The sequence below is a fragment of the Trachypithecus francoisi genome, unplaced genomic scaffold, assembly GCF_009764315.1.
Source record: "Trachypithecus francoisi isolate TF-2019V2 unplaced genomic scaffold, Tfra_2.0 Lachesis_group3, whole genome shotgun sequence".
Taxonomy (NCBI): Eukaryota; Metazoa; Chordata; class Mammalia; order Primates; family Cercopithecidae; genus Trachypithecus; species Trachypithecus francoisi.
The window spans coordinates 119,300,855-119,319,677 of record NW_022681468.1 but is presented as its reverse complement, the minus strand read 5'-3'; the positions used below and the strand labels follow the sequence as shown (position 1 = coordinate 119,319,677).

Sequence of the window (18,823 nt, the reverse complement as noted above, 5' to 3'; positions counted from 1 at the left end):
TCTCTGTCTCCTCATCTCTGTCTGGATCTTTTTGGATCACTATAGTAATTTATCTCTATCTCTTTGACCGACTTCTCCCCAAATCTGCCCCTCAATCACTGGGGACTCAGGTAGCTTGCTTTCCTAGGCCTCCTCTCCTAATTCTCTCTCATCTTCCTTCTCCTCTCCCTACTCCCACCCCCTTCCCATGTTTTCTCCTTCATCCGTCCCTCAGCAAACTGGGTACCTTGGAGCTGGGCAGACTCTAAACTGTGGGCAAGAGGAGTCTGGGACCCCACAGTGTGGTTTGTGGCCCAGTTGGGGGCACTGCTGCCCTTGTTGGACGATGTGTACATGGCTCTGCGTGAGATCCCAGGCTCAGTGGTGGCTGTGAGTTCTGTCACCTATCACAGCCCTTGTCAATAAATGTCAACATGACATACTGTGGTACAATTTGTCACACATCCCTTTTGGACACATTGCCACTGGGGCTTGTTTTAAGCTCCTCAGCCCAGCACCAGGCTAGTGGAGAAGTGATGTTGTTGGCACAAAAGAGTCACGAGCTGAGGCCTCGGGATAGTGGTGGACCACCCGGCAAGGCCAAGACTCAACCCAGGCAGGCATGCAGCGTGCACTCGGGGCTGGAGGGCTGCAAAGTGTCCCGGGCTCTCTGGGTTGTGGCCGTGTCAGTTACCGGGCAGTGAGGAAACACTCTGCCTTGCTGTAAGAGTCGTGTCCCCTTCTCACACAAGCTGAGGAATGAGACATGAGCCATGCCAGTTGCCAGTCACCTGGCTGGGAGACCTGACCCTCACAGGTGGCCCCAACCACAGAGCTCAGACCGGCGCCACAGGACACTGGAGGGCAAGTGGCAGTGCCCAGTGGCATGTCAGGGAGTCGTCTGCAAGGTCAGTTCACAGTGGTAGAAGACCCCTTTTGCCCCAGCCACTCTGCTCTGCTCCCCAAGAAAGTCCTTTATGTAGGTTGCCTTGCAAACTGTGGGCATCAAGGGTAGCCAAGAAATACAAAATGCTAGGGAAAAAAAAAGCAAAAACAAAAACAAACCAAACCAAAACAAAACAAAAACACCCCACTGTATTGGGGCTCAGGAGATCTGACCTCTGTCTCTAGCACAGTATGTGGACACAGGTAGGTCATTACCTTATCCAAGCTTCAGTTTCCTCATTTATAAAGCACAGCATTTGATCAACCAGGGCCCTTTGGGCTGACATCAGAGATAGCAACTTGGTTGAACACTTTTGGTGGAGTGTGTGTGTCCAAATGGTGAGGGTTTACGACGCACTTCAAACTGACCCTCCTGACCTAACCCCACCCTGACAGCCCCTCCTGCTGTCCTTGTCAAGAGTAGTGTCGCCTGAATGGCTTTCCTCATCTTTCCTTTCCTGACATATTGACACATCACTGCTCCCTCGACCTGTCTCCACGTGGCGAAGCACATGTCCGAATGCTCCCACAAGACAGATGCCAGCCCTCAGCTCACACACCTGGGCTTCAGCACGCTTGGCAGCAAAATCTGCAGACCTCAAGCTGCTGCTGTAACTGGAGGAGAAGTGATGAAAAAGGCATCTTTCCCAACCACAAAGGAAGTTTGCTGACAGGAGTGGGGAGGGGAGAAGTGCGTCATCACCATCTTCAGCCTCCATTTTATGTTCAGAGCCCTTTATACGCAAAGGATGCCTCCTCTGTTGCATTTGATTCCTCTGGGTACCACTCAGTACTCACCTGGCCAGGTCAGTATTCCCATTTCACAGGCACGGGAACCGAGGACTGGATTAGAGAATAGATGTGACCACATTAGCCCATGCCGTGAGGCAATGCAGGTCTTTTATCTTCCCAGTCAGCACCTTTTCTCCTACAACACCTGGAGAGGCCCCACTCCCGCACTTAATGTCCTATGCACAATAATCATAATAATGCATACTTATTGGATGCTTTCTGTGGATCAGGCACTATTCTGGTTTTTCTAAATATGTGTTATCTCATGTAATGCTCAAACAAAACAAAACAAAAATCACATGGTATAGATACATCCCCATTTCACACATTAAAAATCTGAAGCCCAGAAACATTAAGTATCTTGACCAAGAACTCTGCTACTAAATGGTGCAGCTGAGAACTGCATCGCCCTTGCCTCACTCAGGGGAGACAGGCATCTCCAGGCAGGTGGAATGGTTGGGGAAGGCTTCACATGCACGGGAGCTCACAGCCAGCTCCAGGGCACCTTCTCAGAGACTCTTACTTCTCAGTGGCCTGGCCCCTGCTGGGAGGGCTTTCTCACCACATAGGTCACTCTGGTCTATTCCTGTGGACTGAGAACTCAATCCCATGCGTCTGGAAGCACTTTTCTGGGCTCTGGGGCCAGAAAAGTCCATACCAGAACTTGAGCAAGCCAGACCACAATCTGCCACTGCCTAAGGCCCTGCACAGATGGGCACAACATGGAACAACAGACCCGGGGTTGCTCTCTCCTTCCCACCTTCTCCCCTCTCCTCCAATTCCTCCCTTCCTCTTAGGTAATCTGGGTGCTAAAAATAATAGTCAAACAGATGGAAACAAAGAAACAAGTGTGCAAAAAGCTGTAGGCCTGCTGGAATCTCTGCTTTCTCTTCACACACACACACACACACACACACACACACACACGTTGGTGGAGCAGTGGTGAACGAAACAAACCAAGACTGGTGAATTGACCTAATTTTTTCCAAGGGCTTCAGCAGCTCCCAGAATGTGCCTGGAGTCCCTTGAGATCTGCCTCAGGGCCCAATAGGCCTGAGGGCTGGCACATCTCTGGTCAGTAGCCTCAAGGCTGCAGTCAGTGACCCATTAGAATATCCTTAGGGAGGCCAGGTGTGGTGGCTCACGCCTGTAATCCCAGCACTTTGGGCGGCCAAGGAGAACAGATCACCTGAGGTCGGTAGTTCAAGACAAGCCTGACCAACATGGTGAAACCCCGTCTCTACTAATAATACAAAAATTAGCTGGGCATGGTGGCACGTGCCTGTAATCCCAGCTACTTGGGAGACTGAGGCCGGAGAATCGCCTGAACCCGGGAGGTAGATATTGCAGTGAGCCAAGATCACACCATTGCACACTCCAGTCTAGGCAACAATGCAAAACTCCTTCTCAAATACACACACACACACACACACACACACACACACACACATATCTCCTCAGGGGCTCCTTGTGAAGTCACTTGCAGAGCCGGTTGCCTGGGGTCCCCTCAGAAGGGCTTCAGGATCCACCTCAGGGAGGCAGAGGCAAGGCCTAGTGGGCAGGGCTATGGACTTCCTGTTTGCGGAAGGCATAGTTGTGGTCATCGTGGACATCATAATACTTTGTGCCTATGCTACATTGTCTGATAAACAGGACTTTGCAGATGTGGTTCAGTTAAGGACTTTGAGATGGGAGACTATCCTGGACCATCCAGGTGGGTCCAACATAACCACAAGAGTCCTTATAAGGGAAAAGGGGAGGCAGGAGGGTCAGAGTCAGCGTCAGAGAGAGGTTGCTGGCTTTGAAGATGGAGGAAGAGGTCACAGGTAAGGAAATGCAGTGGAAACCTCTAGAAAAGACACTAGGATTGTTTCGTAGATGTTGAAGTAAGAATTGTGCATTGCATCTTTGAATCTTGCATAGTGAGACTGTGGTGACCTATTTCTAAGCCCCCTTCCACCATGACATCTTTTGATGCTAAGCAAGATTTAACACCACCATCCCCTAACCACCCATCATTCCTGAAGGTACCTAGGACATCTTGATTAACCAAATTAATCTCCATTCCATCCCACCCAAGCCTTCCTCTCCCTAGTCAATGGTAACAGCTTTCTTCACTCTATTCAACCTAATCTTCCCTTTTGTCTCTTTTCCTCTTTGTTAATCATGAGCTTGAGAAGCCTGTGATAGGCTCATCTCTGTTAGTATGAACTCAGTAATGGATGTCTCAGCTGATAGTGTTTACCAACCTGCCCTATATCTCACCTCCTTGGTGTACCTAAGCCAAGGTGTAGACCTGGCATAGAACAGGTGTACAATACATATTAAAGGAGAGAATACAAACAAACCTTGAAGGCATTACGCTATATGAAATAAGCCAGTCACAAAAGGACAAATATTATACAACAAATTCCACATACATGAAGTGTCTAGAATAGACAAATTCACAGATACAGAATGTAAAACAGTGGTTACCAGGGGCTGCGGGGAGAAGGGCTGGGAAGTTAGTATTAGGTTGGTACCATTACTTTAAACCTAATGCTTAATGGGTGCAGAGTTTCCATTTGGAAAGATGAGAAATTTCTGGAGCTGGATGGTGGTGATGGAATCACAGCAATGTAAACGTTTTTAATGCTGCTGAGCTATACACTTAAAATGGTTAAAATGATCAATCTTATGTACATTTTGCCACAGTTTTAAAAATCAGTCCAGGTCAGGTGTGGTGTGGTGGCTCAGGCCTGTAATCCTAGCACTTTGGAAGGCCGAGGTGGGCGGATCACTTGAGGACAGAGTTTGAGACCAGCTTGGCCAATGTAGTGAAACTCGATTTCCACTAAAAATACAAACATTAGCCAGGCGTGGTGGCACGCACCTGTAATCCCAGCTAGTTGGGAGGCTGAGGCACAAGGATGGCTTGAACTCAGGATTTGGTGATTGCAGTGAGCCAAAATGGTACCACTGCACTCCAGCCTGGGTAACAGTGAGTCTCTTTCCCAAAAGAAAAAAATAATGAAAATTAAAGTCAGTCCAAAAGTCAACGAATAGAAGAGGGAAGGGAGGGAGGGCAGCAAGCCTGTGCTGGATGGTGCTCTGTGGGAGAGGGTGCTTCCTGGTACCCTTTGGGAAATTCCCAGAACACTTTACCTTCTGCCTCCAAATTCTTAGTTCCAAAAAATTCCTTCCAAGCCACACTTTACAGATAATATGCCTTTTGCCAATTGAAGGTTTGTAGCAACCGTGTGTCCACTAAGTCTGTTGACACCATTTTTCCAACAGTATGTGCTTGCTTCCTGATTCTGTGTCACAATTTAATAATTCTTATAATATTTCAAACTTTTCCAGTACTGTTATATCTGTTATGGTACTCTGTTTTCAGTGATCTTTGATGTTACTATTGCAATTGATTTGGAATGCCACAAACCTCAGCTATGTAAGATGGTGAAGTTAATAAATGTTGCGTGTATTCTGACTGCACCACCCACCAACATTTCCCCCATCTCTCTCCCTCTCATTGGCCTCCCTATTCTTTGAGACACAAAAATATGTAAGTTAGGCCATTTAATAACCCTACAATGCCCTCTAAGTGCTCAAGTGAAAGGAGGAGCTACACATCTCTCACTTTAAATCAAAAGTTAGAAATGATTAGGCTTGGTGAGGAAGGTGTGTCAAAAGCTGAGATAGACTGAAGGCTAAGCCTTTTGGGTTGAACAGTTAACCAGGTTGTGAATGCAAAGGAAAAGGTCTTGAAGAAAGTTAAAAGTGCTACTCCAGTGAAAGAAAGCAGATAAGAAAGCAGAACAGCCTTATTACTAATATATGGATAGTTTGAGTGGTCTGGATAGGAGATCAAACCAGCCACAACATTCCCTTAAGCCACAGCTTAGTCCACAGCAAGGCCCTAATTCATCAATTCTGTGAAGGCTGAGAGGTGAGGAAGCTGCAGAAGAAAAATTGGAAGCTAGAAGAGATAGGTGCATTAGATTTAAGAAAAGAAGCCAGTTTCATGACATAAAAGTACAAGGTGAAGCAGGAAGTGCTGTTGGAGAAGCTGCCCCAAGCTATCCAGAAGATCTAGCTAAGATCATTGATGAAGGTTGCTACACTAAACAATAGCTTTGCAATGTAGATGAAACATTGGAAGAAGATGCCATCTAGAAGAAGTTACAGAGGAGGAGTCAATGCCTGGCTTCCATGCTTCAAAGCACCAGCTGAGCCTCTTGATAGGGGCTAATGCAACTGGTAAATTTAAGTTGAAGCCAATGCTTATTTACCATTCCAAAAATCCTAAGGTCCTTAATAATGATGCTAAATCTACTCTGGCTGTGCTCTACCAACGAACAAAGCTTGGATGACAGCACATCTGCTTACACCATGGTTTACTGAATATTTTAAACCCACTGTTGATAGCAATTGTTCAAAAATATATATATTTTTTTTCTTTAAAATATTACTGCTCATTGATAATGCACCTAGTCACCCAAGGGCTTTGATAGAGATATACAAGATGAATGTTGTTTTCATGCCTGCCAACACAACATCCATTCTACAGCCCATAGATTAAGGAGCAATGTCAACTTTCAAGTCTTGTTACTTAAGAAATACATTTCATAAGGTTATAGCTGCCATAAATCGTGATTCCTGATGGAACTGGGCAAAGTACATTGAAAACCTTCTGGAAATGATTCACATTCTAGATACCATTAAGATCATTATTTGTGATTCATAGGAAGAAAAGTCAAAATATCAACATGAACAGGGGTTTGGAAGAAGTTGATTCCAACCCTCATGGATGACTTTGAGGGATTCAAGTTTTTGGTGGAGGAAGTCACTATGGATATGCTGGAAAGAGCAAGAGAACCAGAATTAAAGGTGGAGCCTGGAGATGGCTCTGAACTGCTACAATCTCATGATCAAACTTAACAGATGAGGACTTGCTGCTAATGGAGGAGCAAAGAAAATGGTTTCTTGGGCTGGAATCCACTCCTAGTGAAGACACTGTGAACATTATTGAAATTACAACAAAGGATTTATTATATTACATAAACTAAGTTGATAAAACAGTGGCAGGGTTGGAAATTATTGACTTCAATTTTGAAAGAAGTTCTACTGTGGATAAAATGCTACCAAGCAGCATTGTGTGCTACACAGAGAACTTTCATGAAAAAAAGGCAATCCATGCAGTAAACTTCATTATTGTCTTCTTTTAAGAAATTGCCACAGCCACCATAACCTTCAGCCACCACCACCTTCATCAGTAAACAGCCATCAACATCAAGGCAAGACCTTCTCTCCACCACCAAAAAGATTACGATTCACTGAAGGCTCAGAAGACCATTTGCTTTTTTTAGTAATAAGGTGTTTTTAATTCAAGTATATAATTTTAGGCATAATTATGTTGCAAATATAATAGACTACAGTATACTGTAAATACAACTTTTATATACACTGGGAAATCAAAAAAATTCTGTTATTCACTTTATTGCAATATTTGCTTGATTACAATGGTCTAGAACCACACCCATGATATCTCCATATATGCCTGTATATGGGGGAAAGAGAAAACATAATCAATTAAGTGAATAATTTATGTACAAGGATGATTTAATGCAACATTAGCTCTGTTAATGAGAAATTAGAAACAACACAAATGACTAGCAAAAGGGAAATAGTTAAATAAAATAAGGCATGTCCATACCATGGAATATCATGCAGCATTTAGAGATGCAAAATAAAACAACAAAATGCTCTCTACCCCTTTCATACTAGTGGAACTGATTTGATGATGACATCAGGCTCAACCACAGTCACCTGGGAAAGCAGTGCTCAAAATCACTGCCGGGCAGAGAGTGTCCAGGTTAGACAGTGTTCAACAATGTTGCTCCAACATTGCAGAAAAGCAATTTAATATGTATCACAGGTCTTAGAAGTGTTTACATTTGTTTAAAAAAATTCTCCCTCTAGAAACTATCTTAAGAAAAAAATTGAAAAGATTCTAAATGTCCAGCTCTCAGATAATGGTACAATATGGTGCATCCATACTTTGAAATACTACGAGGCCATTAAAAGTATGTCTTTGAAGAGTTTTCTTCAATACTACAGGAAAATGCTCATAATATAATGTTGAGGAAAAAAGAAATCAATACTAAAAATGACATAGAGTACAATATCACGAAGGAAAGAGAAAACCATCCTTAATAAAATGTGAAATAAATGTGTTCAAATGTTACTAATAGCTGCCTCTGGGGAACAATATGGCTGTGGGAGTTGTGGTTACCTTCTTTATTCATTCTTGAACTTTACAAGTTTTATACAAAGAGCACATATTATTATGATAATTATAAAAATGATAATATTTAAGCCCGGGCACAATGGCTCATGCCTGCAATCCCAGCACTTTGAGAGGCTGAGGCGGGCAGAACACCTGAGGTCAGGAGTTCGAGAGCAGCCAGTCCAACATGGTGAAACCCTGTCTCTACTAAAAGTACAAAAAAAAATTAGCCAAGTGTGGTGGTGCACGCCTGTAATCCCAGCTACTTGGGAAGCTGAGGCTGGAGAATTGCTTGAACCCAGGAGGTGGAGGTTGCAGTGAGTGGAAATTGTGCCATTGTACTCCAGCCTGGGCGACAAGAGCGAAACTCCATCTCAAAAATAATAAAATAATAATTAAACTGTAAAAATTAATCTCTAGGGAAAAAAAACAGAATTGAACATACATTAGAAAGTGAAGATAATGAGTGTAGAATTACTTCAATAAAACCAGCTGTTGGATGGCATAATGGGGGACGCAGTTCTCAGGGTAAGATGACCTTTTTAGCTGTTGTTTTTTGTTTGTGTTTTAAATGATGGGAGAGACTTGACTTGATTCCTAGGCATTGAGGAAAGCACCAGCAGAGAGTGATTGAAAGTGCAAGACAGGAGAGCTATGGACAAACTTGACCACAGGCTTGCAAGGCCCAATAGGCCCCTCTCAGCTCACAACGAAAATGTCCAAACTGATAAAGAAATTTCACGCTGGACACTAAAAGGAGTGGCTGCATGTTTAGGTGTGGAAATCGGTCCTGGCTACAGAGTCAACAGGACTGAAATGAAAAACACAATCACTCCACCTTTGGATCACAGCAGCTCAGAGAGTCAGGAAGAAAGACAGAAAAGCATTTGGCTCCCCCCAACCATGGCATCTGGTTCAGGGCTCTGGGGCCACACAGACAAGAGTACCAGGCACCCCCAACTCTCCCTATCCCCCCTTATCCCTGTTCTCACAACTAGAAATGCATCTCCCAAGACAGAGTTGCACTTGGAGTGGAAGGACGTGGTATTGCTTCAGGAGAGGACTGATATGAAGAGGATGTGAGGACCGTTGGGGGAGGCAAAGTAGGACTCACCCCACTAGCCCTGAGTGGGAAGGGGGAAATTGGGAAGGGGCAGATCGGAGATGAAGTGATATTGTGAGAAGCCCTTGACAAATGCCCATGAGACCCTAAATTCTGAGCCAGGGTAAATTAGTAAACCAACTATGGTACATCCAAACAATGCAATGCTACTCAGCAGTAAAAAGAACCAGATTATTATTATTATTATTATTAGAGAAGGAGTCTCACTCTGTCACCCAGGCTGGAATACAGTGGTACCTCCGCTCACTGCAACCTCTGCCTCCCAGGTTCAAGCGATTCTCCTGCATCAGTCTTCCAAGTATGTGGGATTACAGGCGCCCACCACCATGCCCAGCTAATTTCTGTATTTTTAGTAGAAACGAGGTTTCACCATGTTGGCCAGGCTGGTCTCGAACTCCTGACCTCAGGTGATCTGCCTGCCTTGGCCTCCCAAAGTGCTGGGATTACAGACGTGAGCCACAATGCCCAGCCAGGACCAAATTATTGATACATGGAACAACTTGGACAAATATCAAGACATTACATGAAGTGAGAAAAGCTAGTCTCGAATGGCTATATACTGTATGATTCCACTTATATGACATTCTGGAAACAGCAAAACTACAAGATGGAGAAGAGATCAGTGGTTGCCAGGAGTTAGGGGTGGGGGTGAGGGATGAGGAGAAACTACATAAGGAGTTTTTGAAGGGTGATGGAACTGACTGTGGTCACAGTTACAAGAACCTATATGTGTGCTAAAATTCATAGAAATATGCACTAAAAGAAAAAAGGGGCAAGTTTAGTATACGATTATTTTTTAAATAAAATGAACAATATTTCTTTAAAAGTAACCTGGATAATAGAAAACAGATTAATGTTTGCCAGGGGTTGGTGATGGAGTTGATTGCAAAGGGTCAGCATGAGGGAATTTTGGGGGAAAGGGGTGAGAGAAATGTTCTGTATTTTGATTGTGGGGCTGATTACATAACCAAGTATTATCAAAATTCATAGAACTCTATACCAAAGAGTTCACTTTACTGTGTGTAAATTAAAAAGCAAATACGTAAATTTTTAATGCTTTAATAAAAATTTTTTAAGCCTGAGCCAGAGGCTATACATGTCAATTTATCCCTCCAGATCTAGGTTTTTATCTGTCTGTTTCTTGCAAAATGTATTTCCAAGGATGCCCTGAAGAAGAAAACTGAACAAATGATTTAAAGTCACTAATTAAACTCAAAATAGAAGACATCTTTTGTGCCGGGCGCGGTGGCTCAAGCCTGTAATCCCAGCACTTTGGGAGGCCGAGACGGGCGGATCACGAGGTCAGGAGATCGAGACCATCCTGGCTAACATGGTGAAACCCCGTCTCTACTAAAAAAAATACAAAAAACTAGCCGGGCGAGGTGGCGGGCGCCTGTAGTCCCAGCTACTCGGGAGGCTGAGGCAGGAGAATGGCGTAAACCCAGGAGGCAGAGCTTGCAGTGAGCTGAGATCCGGCCACTGCACTCCAGCCTGGGCGACAGAGCGAGACTCCGTCTCAAAAAAAAAAAAAGAAGACATCTTTTGTTTGTCATTGTGCTACAGCAATACCTACTAAACAATGACTTACCCTAGGGACAGTTTTTGAAATTACAAAATCTAAAATATGTCTTGTGAGCACTAAGGCTGAGAAAAAACAAAGGTTCACCTTAAATGTCTCAACAGCAGCGTAACCCAGAAGAAAATGGATCTGTGTTTTAAAACAGTCTTGATGGGGAAAAGGTTAAAACCACAAATTCCATACCCAACAAATTTGTTTTTCCCCTGATAGGTCAACATAAAGACAGTTTCAGATGATACAAGTCTCAGAAAATATGTAAGCCACATAGCTCTCCTAGAAAAAAAGTATCTTAAGACATGCTTCAGTCATCAGAGAGATGAATCAAAAATGAGGATTCAAGAAAGGAGATGTAACAATACAAAACTACTCAGGACAAACATTAAAATCAATTAAATATTGAAATACTATTATCAAATTAATGCAAAAGGAAGAAAAAATGCTTCAAAGAGAAGGTATATATGTTTTTTTAAATATCAGAGAAAACTGGATTGTTGAATTCTGATAAGATTAACAGATTTTTAAAGTAAATATAAATGTAAAACTTCCTGGTATGATATAAACTACTGCATTCAGCAATCTAGCAAGAGAACAATCCGCTGGTTTATTAGGATTGACCTCAGGAACATAAGAATCATTTACTATGAGACAGTCCAATGATGTAATATGGCATTTCAATGTCAATTTTTATTTTTATGTTTTGTAGAGATACAGTCTCACTATATTGCCCAGGCTGGTCTGAAACTCCTGGGCTCAAGTGATCTGCCCGCCTTGGCCTAAAATATTTTAATTAACTTATGTATGATAACACTTATTCAATGAATTTAAACATATTCTGAATTCAAATCTCAGAAAATTAAGAAAAAAATATATGTATAAAAATATATTTCTGACATGGCAAAGAATATCTCTCTCGGCCAGGCACGGTGGCTCACACCTGTTATCCCAGCATTTTGGGAGGCCGAAGCAGGTAGATCACAAAGTCAAGAGATTGAGACCCTCTTCTCCAACATAGTGAAACTCCGTCTCTACTAAAAATACAAAAATTAGCCTGGTGTGGCGGCACGTGCCTGTAGTCCCAGCTGCTCGGGAGGCTGAGGCAGGAGAATCACTTGAACCCGGGAGGCAGAGGTTGCAGTGACCCGTCGCGCCACTGCACTCCAGCCTGGTGACAGAGTGAGACTCCGTCTCAAAAAACAACAACAACAACAACAACAACAACAAAAAGAATATCTCTCTCAAACCAGCAGCCAAATTACACCATTAAAATCAGCTCTAATAGTAATAACAACAACCATTTAATCCCTGCTAAGTGGCAGGTGTTCAATAGGTACTATAGAGATTTTATTTAACCCTACAGCAGTGCAGCAAAGCCAATGCATTTGACAGATGAGGAAACTGAGACCGATAAGGACCATGGGACAACAATCACAGATCTTTGTAAAGAGCCTGATATGAGTGGAGGGTGTACTCAGCTCCTAAAAGGACCTCTAATTGACCTCCTACTGTGTGCCAGTCACAGGCATTCCGGGAAGACAGCAGCAGCAACCAAGACAATAGGAGCCAAGCTGGAGTGCCAGAGGGGCCATGCATGGAGAGTGTTCAGCACCCAGGGAGGACTGTGTACCCAGGAGGCACCAGAGGGGCCATGCATGGAGCACCCAGGGAAGACTGTGTACCCAGGAGGCTTTTGGGAGCCAATACGGGTTTCTGAGGTGGGAGTGGTGGTCAGAGTAGTTAAACAGTGGACAACATTAACAATATTTTAAAATCTCTAGTTAAATGGTAAAACGTTGTCGGGGGTGAGAATGACAGACTCGGAGGGGCAAGTATATCAGTAAAGGTTGGTACAGTCAGGGGAGGGCACCCAGAACAAGTGGGACAGGAACTCAAGACTGGAAGGGAGACCCAGGTGGGGAGGTAGAGAGGCCAGCGTCGCAGCAGTTCTCTGCAGTTCATAAACCTGAAAAGTAGAAGGAAGTGGACAGGCCATCTGTAGAAAGTGGTGCTGCCTTCATATATAGGTTGGGGCAAATGTAATTGTGGTTTTTGCCATTAAAAGTCATGGCAAATACTTTAGCACCAACCTAATACAACACTCTATAGATTTTTTTTTAATGTGGCAACAAATACAGAGCAGTGTCTTAAATTGAACCATGTGAAATCGCCGTTTGGTAGGTTATAAAGCACTCACATGTCAGCATTTGCAAATTGTTCAATCTAACAGATAGTATGATTTCTTTCTTGTCTTATTTTCTAATTTTTATATTTTAGAGACAGGATCTTGCTATGTTGCTCAGGCTAGTCTTGAAATCCTGGCCTCAAGCAGTCCTCCTGCCTCAGTCTCGCAAGTAGCTGGGATTACAGGCTCATTCTTGTTTTCAAAAAAGGAAAAGGCAATTGTGCATATTCATAGGCACCTATGCGATAATAGCAGGAAAAGACTGGAGTGGGGATGGAATGGGGGTGAGCTGAGGAGGTAAATTTATTTTCATTTGAACAATACACTTCTATATGGAAGAAAGGAAGAAAGAAACCAGCAGGCCTGGGAAGATGCGTTTGATCCGTCTCTTCCCAGGTAACTCTGATGATCAGCCAGGTATGGGAATCAAATCTCTGGCCTCAAGGTTCCATAATCCTCTGGCTCTAACATTATTCCATGTCAGTTGTCTTCATCTTTCCCTCTTTAACCAACTTTATCTCCAACCGAATAAGATATCCAAGTCCATATGACAGAAAAGTCTTAAAAATCCTTCTAGCACCCAATCCTCCCAGCAAGGAAGGACTGAAACCAGGGCAAAAAAAAAAAAAAACATATTTTAATGTTCAAATGCTTCAAATAGATTAAGCATTTGGCTTTACTTGGATTATTATTTTTTCTACGAATATAAACCATTTTGCATTTTGGAATCCTTCTGCAAACAGAGCAGTTTGTCTGTGTGTTTGCTCATTTAAAAACAAATATTTGCCTGCCAAGCAAATACTGTCTCTTAGGATGTGCTATTAATAGGATAATTAGGCAGCCGGTAATGAAAAGGATTGCTGGTAATTATGGCAAGATTTGTTTTGGCATTTGAAGGCAGTGATGGAGGCTGGAGTGCTAAAATCTACCTTAGAGTTAATTAGTACAATTAGAACACACCTGAAAAAATAGCCCAGCTAATGAACACTTCACTTTACTTTTAAAGTGACAGCACTCAGAGCTTCCCAGGCTGCTTGGGCAGTCCCAGCCCTAGCATTTCTAATGTGACAGAGAGTCGCGAACGAAACAACTTGAATTCGTCTAACTTTCATTTTCAAAAGCACTCGTTCTCTGTAAGCGCTTTCCTCTTTCCTCTCCACACCACCCCTACCCATCTCACCAGTTTGAAAGCAATTTCTCCTGTATGTTCTCCTTGGAACCTCATGGCAAGCCTTCGAGATGAATAAGCAAGGTTTAGTTCTTTTCCTATTTTTCAGATAAGAAAATTGAGGAGGACCAGAGATGCCCAGGGGTTGCCCAAGGGCACAGATGAAGAGGTCATAGATGAGGTCAGCAGTCGCAGCCTAGGCCTTGGGAAAGTTGGAGAATGATTCAGAGAAAATCAGTTTTCTGATTCGTGTAGGGGTCCCTGTGTTTGCAAGAAATGCTGGGCTTGCCGAGTCACTCCATAAAGTGGGTCTTCAGGGCCCACCAACCTGTGGCCCTGCTTGACCTCATTGGTGGTAACATGACCTAAGCCTGAAATAACAAAAATCATCCAGCTTGGAAAACATTCTCAAACTTAGCCTTTTTTCTCTCTTTTCTGTTGGCCATCTCCTTTCTGTAGCTCATCCTCAGGAAGGTTTTCCACTGTGAGCGGGCACTGGCAGGGCATGCTGGGCATTGATGGACCAAAGCAGACGTGTGACATTCCTGCCGGTATGCATATGGCAGCAAGAGTGCTTGGGGGGATGTGTGCATTAGCATACATGGGGACTTGAGTAGGAGGTACACACACACACACACACACATACACACACACCAGAGGGAAGACATTAGAGGAATGAAGAGAGGGAGGAAAAAGGCAGTCAATCTAAGGGAAGCTCTGCAGTGTAAGGCAGGCCATTCAATCTTTCAATTCTTAGTTTCCTCATTTTACAAATGGGGATAGAATTGGTATATCCACATCGTAGGTTTGTCATTAAGGATACAGTGAGACAAAGTCCACAGCATGCCTGGCCCATCCTCATCCCTATTCCTATCACCACAATTTATTATTATTATTATTATTATTGTCATCCTTATGGATATTGTTATAAAATGTGTTTTCCCCCTGACCCTTTGTATGGCCAACACTTGAGTTATCCTCCTTCAGACCTGTTCCCTTGTTCCTGCCCCAGGGTTCTTTTCAAGGCACCACCCTGCTCACATCTGCACCAAGAAACTCCCTCTGCCTCCATGACTCCAAACTCCATGTTTTACAGTTTGGAGGTGCCATTGGGGCCCTTGGAAATCACAGAATGTGCCCTTTTGTGATCATATATCCAACGTAAGAGAGTGAGTGAGTGTGTGTGTGTGTGTAGGTTGGTGGGACAATGAGGAAAGGAGGTCTGAAAAATCCGGGGAGACCACACCCCCTCCTGGATTCATGAACCCTGTTCTCTATACAAGGCAAATACTAATACACAAGTCAGAAGAAAGCAGGAGACTCAGGCCTGAGATTATTGACTATCTCTTCCTGCACTGAACCTTCGAAAACCTTTGTCCTCAATTGCAAACAACAATAATAGTCACCAATGCACCAGATGCCATGCTATGCACTTTCAAACATGACATTTAATCTCCACAGTAACCCCAGGAGGCAGGTCTCATCATCTTATTAAGAATGAGGAAATTGGGGCCCAGAGAGGTTAGGTAACATATTCTAGGCCACACATCCAGGATCAAAGCTGACCTGACTGGCCCTGGGCTCAGATTCTTTCCATTGTCCATGGCTCAAAATCTCCTGCTGAGAACTCAGGGACTTGGGGCCATGACAGGCACATTATTGGAAACTGTTAAACCTCTCGATCACCCAATGACCATTCACATTAGGAATCACAGGAACAGAACTTGCATTTGTGAACTGAACTCAAAGAAGAAAACCTCTCACATAAAAACTGAAACCTATGTCCCCCACAGTAGCTGGATTTGCACTGATTAATTAGAAAATTGCATTTATATAACCCTTTAATCTGTATTTATGTGTTGCTAAGGATGCAGCGAGCTGGACAGGGAATTACATCCAGATTAGCCTTGATCCATAAGCAGCCTGGATTGGAGCTGCTTTCTGTGCTGAAAGGAGAGAATCAAAAGGATTTGGGGCAGGGATCCTCAATGAAGTGAAGACTCACTCTCTCTCTCTCCTTCCTTGGACTCAAGGAGTCTGAGGCTTTCCAGGGCTACCTGAGGAATCCTGCCTGGTCTGCTTGGTCGAAATAAGGGGTAAGATTACCCAAAGAGCTAATTTCCAGCTGAGTGTGGCACTTGGCTTCCTAAACAAAATTGGTTTTATTCTCCTCAACATGTGTTCGGCAAGATTAAGATCCATCAACTGCACAGCTTAATATGAGCTACACTGGAAGCAGCCCGTGTTCTCCTGGAGTAGGGGTAGGAAAGAGGGAGGGAGCAGAGCCTGAAATCCTGTTTATTGAATCAGAAAGACCATTAATGGACAGAGGGTATTAGAGTAGGGATGGCAATGCTTTATGATATTTCAGGGAAAGAGATTTGATCACACACACAACACACACAATGGTTTAAAGTATTTCCGTTTTCATTGTCTTTTTTTTCTTTTTTTTTTTAAGTTGGATTAACAGATAAGCATGGGTGGGGGAGATGTGGCTGGGGGTGTCAGTTCCATTCCTCAGCATGAAAGGCAGTTTGACTCTGGAGCTATGTGGGTGTGAGACTCAATGAACAATGCTCGGTCCAGGCTGCCAGGTGGGCCAAGTGGGGCCAAGTTGAGCCTGGAGGTGAAGGAGGAGGAGAGACAACATGGCTGGAGTTTGACTCAGGGCAGGGAGACACTTGCTATTCCCATCATTGTCAGGAAGTTCAATTTCATTGAGTCTAGTATGGCTGAACGTTGTTGACCTTGGCCAGTCTGTTGCCCTACCTGGCCTCTCCTACATCAGTTATAATGGAGTAGACTGAATGACTGATGAAGCTTTTTCCAGCTCTAATATTCTGCTTTTATGATCATCTCTATGGATGTCAGAGCCAATCAAAGCAGCATTTTCCACACCTCTCTAATACTACCTAGCAGTGGTACAGAATTGTGGCTTAAAATGCGGGTTCCACAGTCAGCCTGCTGGAGTGAGATCCATCCTGGCTCTACTGCTTACGGGTCCTACGGCCTTGGACAAGCCCTTTAGCCTTTCTTTGCTTTGTTGTCCTCATCTGTAACATTGCAGTGACAGTGACAGCACCTATATGACAGAGCTGATGTGAGAACTAGATGAGTGAATATGTGCAAAGCTGCTAGAACAGTCCCTGAAGACCAGCAAGTATTTCATAATGGTAAGTCGAATTATATTCACCCTTCGTCCTGCAAACCACAGCACCCTCGCCACCGGGTATGACTCATCTGGGCCTCAGAACACATACCTTGGACAGCTCCTGCGTTGTCCTTCAACCTGACATGTGTATGGACCGTGCTCCTGGAGCACACAGCAGGCTCTCACAAAGGAGGTGAGTGAGCCATTGGCAGCCTCTGTTTCATAAGCTGCATCTCAGTTTCTATCGTGGGATAGATAGACCTCACTCCCTCTGGTCTAGTCCTAGATGTAAACAAAAACCAAATGTCTTCCCACACTCAGCATTCTTGATCGCATTCGTACTCTCCCTTACTTTGGATATTTTGCCAAGAAAGTGCACACTCTCTTATTTCCAAGGGGCCCAATGGCACCTCCAAATTGTAAAACAACCCGCGCTTTCATGGAAGCAGAGTGTCTTGCGGCAGATGTGAGCAGGGCCAGGGCGGTGCTTTGGAAAGAGACCCAGGGCAGGGGCAGGAACGAGTCTCTGCTCCACCTGACTTTCCGTGCTGGGCCTCCCTGCCCCCATCTGTGAAATCAGGGCATGACATTCAATTGCTGTGTCCCTCCGTGTGTTCAGGGGGACACTGGTCCCAAAAACACTGTCAGAGGAAAAAAATGGCCCAAAACATTGGGGAAATGTGGCTGCTATATCCCCCTAACTGATATCAAGCAACATATTGAAGGCTCTGAGAGGTCCTGCAGTTTAAAAACAAAATTACTGAGTTTCACGTTAGCCTGGGGTTTCTAGGAGTGTCTACCAGTAGAGTCCTCCCTTCCTGTAACCTCTCATTGGCCTCCTTTGGAATTGGATGGCAATCTCTCATCACTTCCAGTTCCAACAGACTGTGTCTCCTCCCCCAGGAAACAATAAATAAACTTGTAAGATTCCGTCATCCCAAGAAGAAGTAGTTCAGTGTCCTCATTTCTTGGCCTGCAGGAGAAAGAAGAGAAGAGAAAACCAGAACCATGTGGCCAGCTTTACACACAGTCAGAAAAGGAACCCGTGACCCCCCCGACCCAGGGCAGCAGGGACAGAGGTGAAAGACTGTCTAAAGAAGATTCAGGAAGCCCAGCATGAGCCGCCTGACATAAATAAATAAATCAGGAGGCCACCCTGCAAAGCAGGTTGTATTGCATTATTTGAGCAAGGCTGCTAGACATCTGGACGTTTCTGTTAGCCCCCATCCCTCCTGTTGCCATAAATTTAAGCTAATCCTATGGGGCCCAGGATCATAAGAATAATCCTCACATCTGTGTGGGCTTTTCAGCTTTCAAAAGCTCATTCACGGAATTATCTCATTAGTTCCACTCAATGCCTATGGGAGGGACTCAGGGATGATCATCACCATTTGGCAGATAAATGCTAAAACCCAGAGAAGGAAAGTGACTTTCTCAAGGTCACACAGGAAGGCGGTGGAGAATTAAGATAAATGCATCAGGTCTCCTGATCCCCAGCCCAGGACCCTCCCATAAGAATACTACTGCCTTACAAAAATGGCCCTGAGACCCAGACACCTATCCCACAGCCGCCCAGGGCTATATCTGGTCCCAGAGAAATCACTTTTTCACTCTCTTACTGCTGTATGAGAATGGAACA

The 18,823-nt window shown here is 44.1% G+C and overlaps 1 long non-coding RNA gene across 1 annotated transcript; it reads left to right on the top strand.

The window, feature by feature from the left end:
• The first annotated feature begins 14,492 nt into the window (after positions 1-14,492).
• Positions 14,493-18,324, top strand: LOC117071600. The gene is made up of 4 exons (XR_004432374.1): positions 14,493-14,584; positions 16,067-16,129; positions 17,101-17,206; positions 18,164-18,324. It is a non-coding gene; the product is annotated as an uncharacterized LOC117071600 (long non-coding RNA).
• Positions 18,325-18,823: the final 499 nt, after the last annotated feature.